Below are 10,255 nucleotides of genomic sequence, written 5' to 3'. Positions count from 1 at the left end.
TCTCAACTTGCCCTTTTAAGAATTAATTTGGTTATCCAGGGAAGAAATTTGAATTTGAATTTGAAAACTTGTTAAGATAGAAGCAGCCAAACTAAATATTCATTCTTTCTCCTGGATTGATATGGTCCATTAAAGAAAGGAAAATTCCACTTTGGGAGTAAATCAAGTATTTTAAGGTGCATAAACTTTGAGGAAGCTGATGAAATATCTGCACTGTTAAATAAAACCTGCTGAATAATTTTATTCACCCACTTTAATACAAGTCACTGAAATGACAAATTGTTAACCAACACTTGTCAATATTTACATATCCTTTTCAGTTTAAATAAAAAGCTAATTCTAGCTCCCAGCTTTGAAGTAGAGTTGAAAGCCACAACATTTCAGAGGAGAAGCAACCACCTCTCACAAGCATGCAAAAATGCCACTTGGTATCCCAGACAACAGTCATAATTCAAACTCAAAAGATTTTTCTAGAAGCCTTTAGCACATGCTGGTAACTCCTCAATAGGGTAAAACACAATGCCTTTTTGATTGTGTGGGATCTACAATGAAAAAACACACTGAACAGAAATCTTTAGCAGAACAACACATGGCAGACACTCCATATTTAAATCTCTATTTTCTGTTAATTATTCCCTCTAAAACATGATCTTTACATCCTTTCTGAGGAAAATTATGGGATGCTTTGCAGAAGCATGTGCTATATATGATGACATATTAAGCCCACATAAGATTCCTGGAGAGAAGTCAGAAACCAGGCCCTTCTGTAGACAATCCCTAGTAACGTACATTTTAATGCTCGTTATTTTTAGTTTTACTTTAACAAAATTTCAAAAATTCCAGAGAGCCATTAGCTTTTACATTGGTACTTTATTGGTTGATTGCTTAAAACTATAGGTCATCACAATATCTCAATGACAGCATCAAACATATGTAACACTAATTTCACTTTTTAAAAAAGGCCTCTTCTTTAGAATTTTTGAAGATTGGCATGAATCTTCTTTGCTGCCAGGGCAAATTTTGCTAAATTCACCCAGGATTTTCGAGATGGATCCTGGAGCTGTTCTGTGTAGCACTTCTCAGGAAGGTGAGAATCATTCATGCTGGCCAATTTCAGCCAGTACACGGCCAGCACAATATGAGAATGTGTTTCAATTGGAATCAGTCCTACTTCAGCCCTTAGATATGCGGAACATGTGCTATGGGGGACAGTTAGAAGACATCGAATAAAAGAATTTGGATCACTTCTTCGATGTAATTTAATATCCCCATATCTCTGCCCCATATGTTATTTGGGGTGCTATTTTCTTGTCAAGCACCTCAACTGCAGCGGCCACCAACCTCCCACCATGGGTTGTGGTAAACCACAAAAGAGACTGAGAGGACTGAGATGCTTTCAGATTACCGTATTTTTCGCTCCATAAGACGCACCTCTCCATAAGACGCACCAAATTTTTAGGAGAAGAAAACAGGAAAAAAATGTTTTCTTCTCCTAAAAATTGGTGAGCCTTATGGAGAGGTCTGTCTTATGGAACACAACCTAGGACCCTTTGGAGGCTCACCCAGAACCCCTGAAGGCCAGAGGGGGCAAAATCACCATCTTCTGGGGCTCTTTTGAGGTTTGGAAAGCTTCAGAAGAGCCCCAGAAGGTGGCAATTTCGCCCCCTCTAGCCTGGTGGGGGGAAAGGGTGAGCCTCCAAAGGGTCCTAGAGTGTGTTCCAGGACCCTTTAGAGATTCACCCTGCCCCCCGGGGGTCAGAGGGGGCAAAATCGCCACCTTCTGGGCTCTTTTAAGGCTTTGGAAGCTTCAAAAGAGCCCCAGAAGGTGGCGATTTTGCCCCCCCTGGACCCGTGGGGGGTGGGGGTAGCGTGGCAAGGGTCTGAGGGGGCCTTCCAGACCCTTGCCATGCTACCCCCCCCACGGGGCCAGCATGGGCGAAATAGCGACCTTCCAGGACCTTTTGAGAAGCTTTCCAGCCTCTCAAAAGGTCCTGGGAGCTGGCGATTTCGCCTGCGCTGGCCCCGTAGGGGGTGGGTGGGAGTAGCGTGGCAAGAGTCTGAGGGGGCCTTCCAGACCCTTGCCACGCTACTCCCAGCCCCCCACGGGGCCAGCATGGGCGAAATAACGACCTTCCAGGACCTTTTGAGCTTTCCAGCCTCTCAAAAGGTCCTGGGAGCTGGCGATTTCGCCAGGGCTGGCCCCGTGGGGGGGCAGCCTGGCAAGGGTCCTGGGAGGCTCCCTTGGACCCTTGCCACGCTACCCCCTCACGGGGCCAGGGGGGGTAAAATCGCCAGCTTCTGGGAGTGTTTGGAGGCTCCCCAATCCTCCAAACACTCCCAGAACCTGGCGATTTCGCCAGGGCTGGCCCCGTGGGGAGGTGGCGGCAGCCTGGCAAGGGTCCTGGGAGGCTCCCTTGGACCCTTGCCACGCTACCCCCACCCCCCCACGGGGCCAGGGGGGGTAAAATCGCCTCAAAACACTCCCAGAAACTGGCGATTTTGCCGGTGGGAGGAGCGTCACAAGGGTCTGAGTGAGCTTCCAGGACCCTTGCAACGTTCCCCCCACCTGGAAGCTGGCGTTTTTGCCTGCGCTGGCCCCGTGGGGGGTGGGGGAGCATCGCAAGGGTCCTGGAAGGCTCCCTCGGACCCTTGCGACGCTCCCCCCTACGGGGCCAGTGGGGGCGAAGTCACCACCTTAGCACCATAAGACGCACAGACTTTCTACCCCCCTTTTGGAGGGGAAAAAAGTGTGTCTTATGGTGCAAAAATACGGTAATTGCTTTCAGATGGTATTTCCACAAAAGTTGGGCATTGAAACAAAGGCCAAGATATCTAAAATTGCATAACTGCTTGATGGGTTTGCCATCAAGCTTCCATGTATGGAGTTTCCTCTTCTTTCGAAAAACTACAACTTTAGTTTTGATGTAATTAATGCTTACATGTTCTCTTGCACCGAATTTGCTCAAATACCAATTAATGTTGTGGAGACTATTGCAATATCATCTGCATATAGATGGACTGAGAGCTTGACATTACTAATTGTGGGTGGGAAATTCCAGACCACTCAGTTCTTGGACCATGTTAATATAGAAATTAAAGAGGGAAGGGGCCAACAGGCATCCTTGATGGACTCCTCTTTCTGTTGGAATGTGTATGTAGAGAATCATGGAATTCTCATTGAAAACAGTACTTTTAATATATATTACCGTGGGGTAACTCAGGAGAATGTTAATACTAGTATAGAGCAGCAAACTGCTTCTTCATCACCAAGAACTGCAAAACTGGAAGGGACCATATGGATAATCAACTCTAGTTCCTGCTAAGGAGGCACAATGGGGAATCAAACTTCCATATCTAAACCACTCAGCTATCTAGAAAAACAAGGCAAATGAGTAGCAAAGACTTAAGGAGCAAGATATAACACATGGTATTCAGGACCTCAACACACATTAACTGTTAGGTTTGGGATAATACAGTATATGGGAGGGGAGGAGATATCAAATGTGCATGATATTTTACTTTACCATAATATACCCTTTAAGCTGTAAGGGACTGACATGTATATCTTTATTATTTCTTATCAACAATAATTTATTTTAGAGATATAGCTCCTTCCCTCCCCAATAAGCAGACACAGACCTACTTATTCCTTTGTCATGTGTAGAATTTTCACAATTTGCTTGCACTAGGATTACAGTTTAAATTATTGACTTCTGCTAACCTCCTTTGCTACCACTGCATGCTACTATCTGTATTCTTTCCAGCTTGTGCAGCCCTCACCTGTTGTGGCTATCTTTACAAAGAGATCATTTGTCATTTGCTTCAGTATTAGCTCCCTGGAGAGGAGCTGCTGTCAGAGCAGATGACAAATGCATTCTTTCTGGACATAGTTTCAGCCTCTCAGGACTGCACAGATTGATGAAATGGCATCTCCTCTTTCTCCCCCACCCCCCGCCAATTGCAGTGTATAGAGGGTGAGTGAATGTCATGATCTGATGAACATTGCTGGAAACAGCAGTTTAACAGAACTGGATAGTAGTAATTTTCAAGTAAACATGCAAAAATCAGATTGCAATAAAACTATACTAATTTTAAAGCTTTTCTGTCAGGAATGACATTCAAAATCTTTCTTGCTTGATGATTTTTCAGGATGAGGACAGGACGTAAAGAGTCAGAAATAGGTAAATAAAGACTGAACAAATCCAACCAAAGTAAAGTGCATTATGTCTTGCCTTCATTACAGTAGAAATACTTAAGCACATGCTTGGTTCTCTCCTTGAACCCAGTGGGAGTTAAAGATGTTTTATAATCCAGTCCTATGCACATGGGTTCAAAACAAGGATTGGTACCCTGTCACAGTGTTTTCTGATAATGCTGCCTGTTACCCTTGAATTCTTACCTGAGAATGGATGGAGATGTATGAGATGTGTAGAAGTCAGAACAGTTTTAGTTGCTTGATCTTAGTTGCTTCATCTTTGTTGGATACTAAGATCAAAACGTATATCAAACAGGCTCATGAGGGATAACAAAGAGCATAACGTTAGCCACCTAACTCCACCTTTTCTTTAGAGAACTGGGGAGGTTGGTGAGCCTTAGTATTTGCTCCAGCATATTTGGTGCTTGTTCCATGTATGAATACCACAATTAAACTGAAGTTTCTTCCAAATATCTACCAAATTTTCCGTGTATAAGATGCCCCCTTGTATAAGACACCCCCTTTTCTAACCCAAAATTAAGAAATCTAAGTGGGGCTTAGCAAGTGTAGGGGGAAAGAGATCAAAGTACTGCAGGATCACTTTGATCCCTGCTTTCCCCTCCACTTATTTTTTTCTCTCCTCAGCTTACTTCTGTGTATAAGACGACCTTCAATTTTTAGTCTAAAAATTTTAGACAAAAGTATAGTCTTATACATGGAAAAATACAGTATATATGATTGCAGCTTATATTTTGGCACTTAGGAGATAAAGGTTCGAATCCTCACTCAGCCATTTAATCTTGCTGAGTGACTTTGGGCAGCCACATTTTCTTAGCATCACTTACCTCACAGGGTTGTTGATTTGGTGATGAGCAGCAACATGTAGATTACTTTGATCTCTTTTGAGGAATGGAGGAACATATACTGTGTTTCCCTGAAAATAAGACAGAGTCCAAAAACACATTAGGGCTTATTTTAAGGGGATGTTTTTTTTTCATGTACAACAATCTACATTTATTCAAATACAGTCATGTCATCTTCTTCTGGTTGCTGGGCAATGGTGGAGGGCGAGGTTTCACTTAACCGGAGCTTATTTTTTGGGACAGGGCTTATATTATGAGCATCCTGAAAAATCACACTAGGGCCTATTTTCAGGTTAGGTCTTATTTTCAGGGAAAGAGGGTATATAATAAATAGATGACAAATATAGGGAAAGTCCTAAGAACTTTGCAAAATGCTTGATTCATTTTTGTGTCTATTGTGTTTTTATAAAGATACATATATCTTTAGCCCCGTTGTTGCTCTCAGTACTAGAACCAGAGGACAACTATTGAAGCTGTATTGGTGGAAGGTTGAGGATAGATGAGAGGAATTAAGTTTTCATACAATGCATAGTTTACCCGCTGAGTTGAACAGCTTTAAGGAAGAACTGGACAGATTGATAGAAGATGGAGACAATCAGGAACTATCCATCTTGATGGATTATATTCTGTCCATTACCAAAGACAGTGTGCCTCTGTATCATCAATGGCTACGAGTCATGACAGATTATGCTGTCATTTGTTTGTGGGCTTTCTGTGGGTGTCTGGCTGACCACTGTGTGATCAAATTCTAGTTTAGATAGATCTATGGTATAATCCAGTTCTTCCTATCTTTTTATTTTGAGACAGACATTGTGAGGTAGGGCACAAGGTGGTACAAAAAACCTGTGTGAACATTTCAGATTCCATCAATGCTGCTACCAAAAAAGAAAGAAAAGGAAAAAAGCAGTGGGGAAGCATGAACTTTCATACTATTGTTACACTTGTAGATTAGCCATGAAGACAGCCATGCTTGTGGTGACACAATCGATATCTGGAATTAATCAATAACACTTTACTTTCCTTGATACAAAGCTATTATTTAGCTACAATGTCTGGATCTTTTCCAATGTTTGCACTGTCTGGCATTTAATACGTTTTGTTACGGAATGAATAAATAGGCTTCTACATTTTTATAATCTAAGAATTAATTGATAGTTGGAAAAATTGGCAATGCTTGCTCCTTTCCTCTTGTATCGCTATATTCTGAGAATAAAAAAGGTCTTGATGATATCCTTTAGAAAGCTTCAAAGTTCACAAGGCTTATTACATGCAATGTCAACTTGTAACAGCACTGCAGGTGAGGTTTCCCCCAATAATATATAACAGTTTCCTCAAATCTAGCTTCTAGATTTTTGGGGGAATTTATGTACCAGCAGTTCCAGCAGTATTCTCAATAGACATGGAGTTGTCTAATGGCCTCTTCTTCTGGCACCACTTAAAAATTAGAAAAAGAAAGCCATGTACCTTCCCTTATGGCATTTTATTGGTAAAAATAGTGAAAGTACAGTCCCTCGTTTGGAACACCTCTTTTATGCTATCAAGGAAAGATTCTACACCTCATAATTGCAGTGGTAAGATACTGAGATGAGCAGACAAAGAAGATCTGTCCAGTAGCTTCTCCCAACAATAATCCACTTAGATTTCTTAAGATTTTGTTAGTAGCCCGCTCCCCCAATTCAGTTCTGGGTTCAGCTGACAGATTCCAGGCTGGTAATTGAACATGAGTGTTGCCTTTATACACAAATATTCTGCCTGGTTCACTGAGGATCCAGAGTGCTCATGGTAATTAAAACAAATTAACAAATTAAAAGTGCTTATCCTGGTATGAAATTACCTGCACTTGCACCACAGATGAGATTATTGTTCTTGTAGTTTTGTATTTGTGACTATAAAACCCACTTCAGCAAGTTCCAGAGAAACGGTCTAATTTTCCAACCACATACTGCCACTCTGTGGAAATCAGCATGAATGCACGCATTACACTTGTTCATGGCTGTTACAACTCTTTCCATGCTGCTTTGTTCTTTTATTCTCCTGCTTTTTTCATTGTTGAAATGGCATGATATCGATATATAACTTATTTATACGGGAACATTCCTCTTCTATTCGTAATACATGCATATGCAGCTTGGATAACTATTGAATGAATTCTCTAAGAAAGCTACCCATAATGAACTCAAGTTCGACAATCAGTACCCAGCACCTTTGCTATCTATTTGTATCCTGCATATGCTTTCTTGTTGAAGGATATTTACCCTCAAGTACATGTGCACAGCTTTTGTATGGTAGACATTGATTTGTTCACAAGTCAGGTTTGCAAGACATTATACAACTTTTAAAAGAAACAAACAACAAATTAAATTAATAACAAAATGCAATATAAGGCAATAACACAGAAATAAAGCACCAAATAAATACTTACCCAAATCAATCAGAGGAGTCCAAAGGCCCAAAGACAACTCCTTCCGCAATCATGAGAAGCAACGAAGCAGAACAGGTCTCCTCTAAGAATGAGTTTACTAACATTGGTACCAGTCCTGAGCAGGAAAAACTATCAGACATTGGAAGAATCTGAGGAGGAACTCGGTGGAAGAGTTTAGCATACAGATACACTCGGGAAGAACTCAATCCTTAAGAAACCCATCCAGAGTTAAAGCATGCCATTTTGTTTTCTACACTAAATTATCAGTTATTCTTTGTTGATACCACATCTTTAAAAGTCAGGAATAAAGAATGTTGATATTCTCAGCATCATACTATTTGGTTCCATTTGTGTGAAATGCAATGTACAGTATTTGTTTGTTCAAAATATTTTTAAGCAGCTTACAGATGAACAAAGACGAATAGCTCCACCCCTTATGCTTGGAATCAAAAGGATACAACACAAACATCAGAAACCTATTACATAGGCCCACTCATGTAAATTGAACATCATAACGACTCCTTAAATATCTCAGATTGCCAGTAGTTAAAAAAATTAAGGCTTTTAGTGATACATGTTGAAAAATAGAAGTCCTGGCTTTTCTTAAATAGCCACAATTTGTTGCAACAAGTAATGGAAATCTTGTCAGACAAAAACAAAGGATGGGAAGGGTACACAAAACAAGAAATAAAGCAAATAGTACTATCCATATACGGTGGTGCCTCGCTTAATGATTGCTTCGTTAAATGATGAAACCGCTATACGATGACTGTTTTGTGATTGCTTTTGCAATCGCAAAATGTTTTAATGGCAAAAATCCGCTTTGCGACGATCGGTTCCCTGCTTCGGGAACCGATTCTTCGCATTATGAGGATTTTAAAACAGCGGATTGCCGGCTTCAAAATGGCCGCCCACTGTGTAAAATGGCTCCCCACTGTGTTTTTGGACAGATTCCTCGCTATACAGGCACTGAAAATGGCCGCCCCTATGGAGGATCTTCGCTGGACGGTGAGTTTTCAGCCCATTGGAACACATTGAATGGGTTTTCAATGCATTTCAATGGGATTTTTTATTTTGCTTAATGAGGATTTCGCTGTACAGCGATTTCACTGGAATGGATTATCCTCGTTAAGTGAGGCACCACTTTAATGTACTTTATAAATACACAGCAGCAAAACAGTTTAAACATTTCAGTTACAATGTTAGATGCACCTTTTTACTGCAGTTCTCTAAAACCTTCAGCAAGTCTCCCTTGCCATTAAATTCTGCAGAAATAACTGCTCCCCATAATTGGATGCCCTAGGCCTATGTAGCATAGTGGATAGAATGACAGACTACAACTCTGGAGACCAGGGTTCAAATCCCCACTTAGCCATTCAAATTCGCTGGGGGAACGGAACGTTTTTCTGCAAGTCTTTGTATTTTAACACCCTTCTTCAGATAAATGGAATAGTTGTGTCTCTGGACAGTGTAAGGTAAAAGGTAAAGGTTCCTCTTGACAATTTGTCCAGTCGTGTCTGACTCTAGGGGGTGGTGCTCATCTCCGTTTCAAACCCACAGAGCTAGCGTTTGTCCGAAGAGTTTCTGTGGACACATGGCCAGCGCAACTAGACACGGAATGCCGTTACCTTCCCACCGTGGTGCTACTTATTTATCTACTCACATTTTGCATGCTTTCGAAACGCTAGGTTGGCGGGAGCTGGGACAAGCGACGGGGCTCAGTCCATCACGTGGATTCAATCTTACAGCTGCAGGTCTTCTGACCTTGCAGCACAGAGGCTTCTGCGGTGTAACACGCAGCGTGTACAGAACAGCTAGACATCTCAATGAAATCCAAGATTTCACCTGGACACTCCAACCACTGAGGTAGGCTCAGATTGAGACCATCTAGGAGTATATACTGCATATTCTCTTGCAGCTCCTTCACCAAACATTTTGCAGGGCTGTAGAGCAAAGGCTTGTTTTGCCATTTAGTGTACTTAGCTTTTTCACATGCCCTAATACTTCACCCCCCCTTATTTGCTCAACTTTAGTGTGATACTTTTCCGAAATACTTTGATATGATTAGGAATGAGTGCATTTGTGACTAAAGGAAGAAAATATTTCTATAGGCTTTGAGTAAACAGGTCAATTAGGGCCCTATATGTGCCCCCTCTCCTTATCTCTGCAGAAATGTTACATTTTTCACAAGAGAACTGCAAACTCAAGTGATAATGCCTGGGGACCGGGCTGTTTGGACTGGACCATTGTATGGACCTAGAGCATTGCCCTTATATTGGGTATGGAGTGGGTTGGGGTGCCTTTGTTATTATCCAGTCGTACATAGGACTGTGACACCCATTTTAACAAACAGCGTAATTTATTTAACAGCTAAAAGCAGGCAGATGTAAAAAGACACATGCCAAGTAGGCAACGTCGACCTGTATCTGCCTGCCAGTCTTGGAAACTCCACCTTGAAAGCAGTTCCCAGGTGCCTTAATGTAGGACAGCCTTGTCTGGCGAGACCCACAACTGCTTTTTTTACACTTGGTCTGCATGATAGTCTCTCCATTTAAAAGAACGAACGGAACGGAAGCAACCGCCTCTCAGGTCAGTGGAACCGGCGTCCAAATAATTCTATATGTCCTTGCAACCCAAAAGGTTCAGCTCAGGCCACGCCGCTTTTAAGTGCTACGCGCAGGCGCAGCTAAAATGACAGTTACTGACTCAGCAGGCGGCGGAGCGCGCTCTCCCGTGCGCGCGCCTGTTGAGTCGACCGGCGCGGCGTCCTTCACC

The 10,255-nt window shown here is 42.0% G+C and overlaps 1 protein-coding gene across 1 annotated transcript in view; it reads right to left on the bottom strand.

Moving 5' to 3' along the window:
- R3HDML (R3H domain containing like) overlaps positions 1 to 10,237 on the bottom strand; it is a 43,295-nt gene extending 33,058 nt beyond the window's left edge. The window contains exons 1-2 of the mRNA XM_078392577.1: positions 6,893 to 10,237; positions 5,041 to 5,129 (exon numbers count right to left, since the gene is read on the bottom strand). The gene's annotated coding sequence lies outside the window, so the exon portion shown is untranslated. The remainder of the gene's footprint in view (positions 1 to 5,040; positions 5,130 to 6,892) is intronic.
- Between the last annotated feature and the right edge of the window lie 18 nt (positions 10,238 to 10,255).

The sequence above is a fragment of the Pogona vitticeps genome, chromosome 4, assembly GCF_051106095.1.
Source record: "Pogona vitticeps strain Pit_001003342236 chromosome 4, PviZW2.1, whole genome shotgun sequence".
NCBI classification, from domain to species: Eukaryota; Metazoa; Chordata; class Lepidosauria; order Squamata; family Agamidae; genus Pogona; species Pogona vitticeps.
The sequence above is the reverse complement of the archived record's forward strand: the minus strand, read 5'-3'. Positions and strand labels throughout refer to the sequence as shown.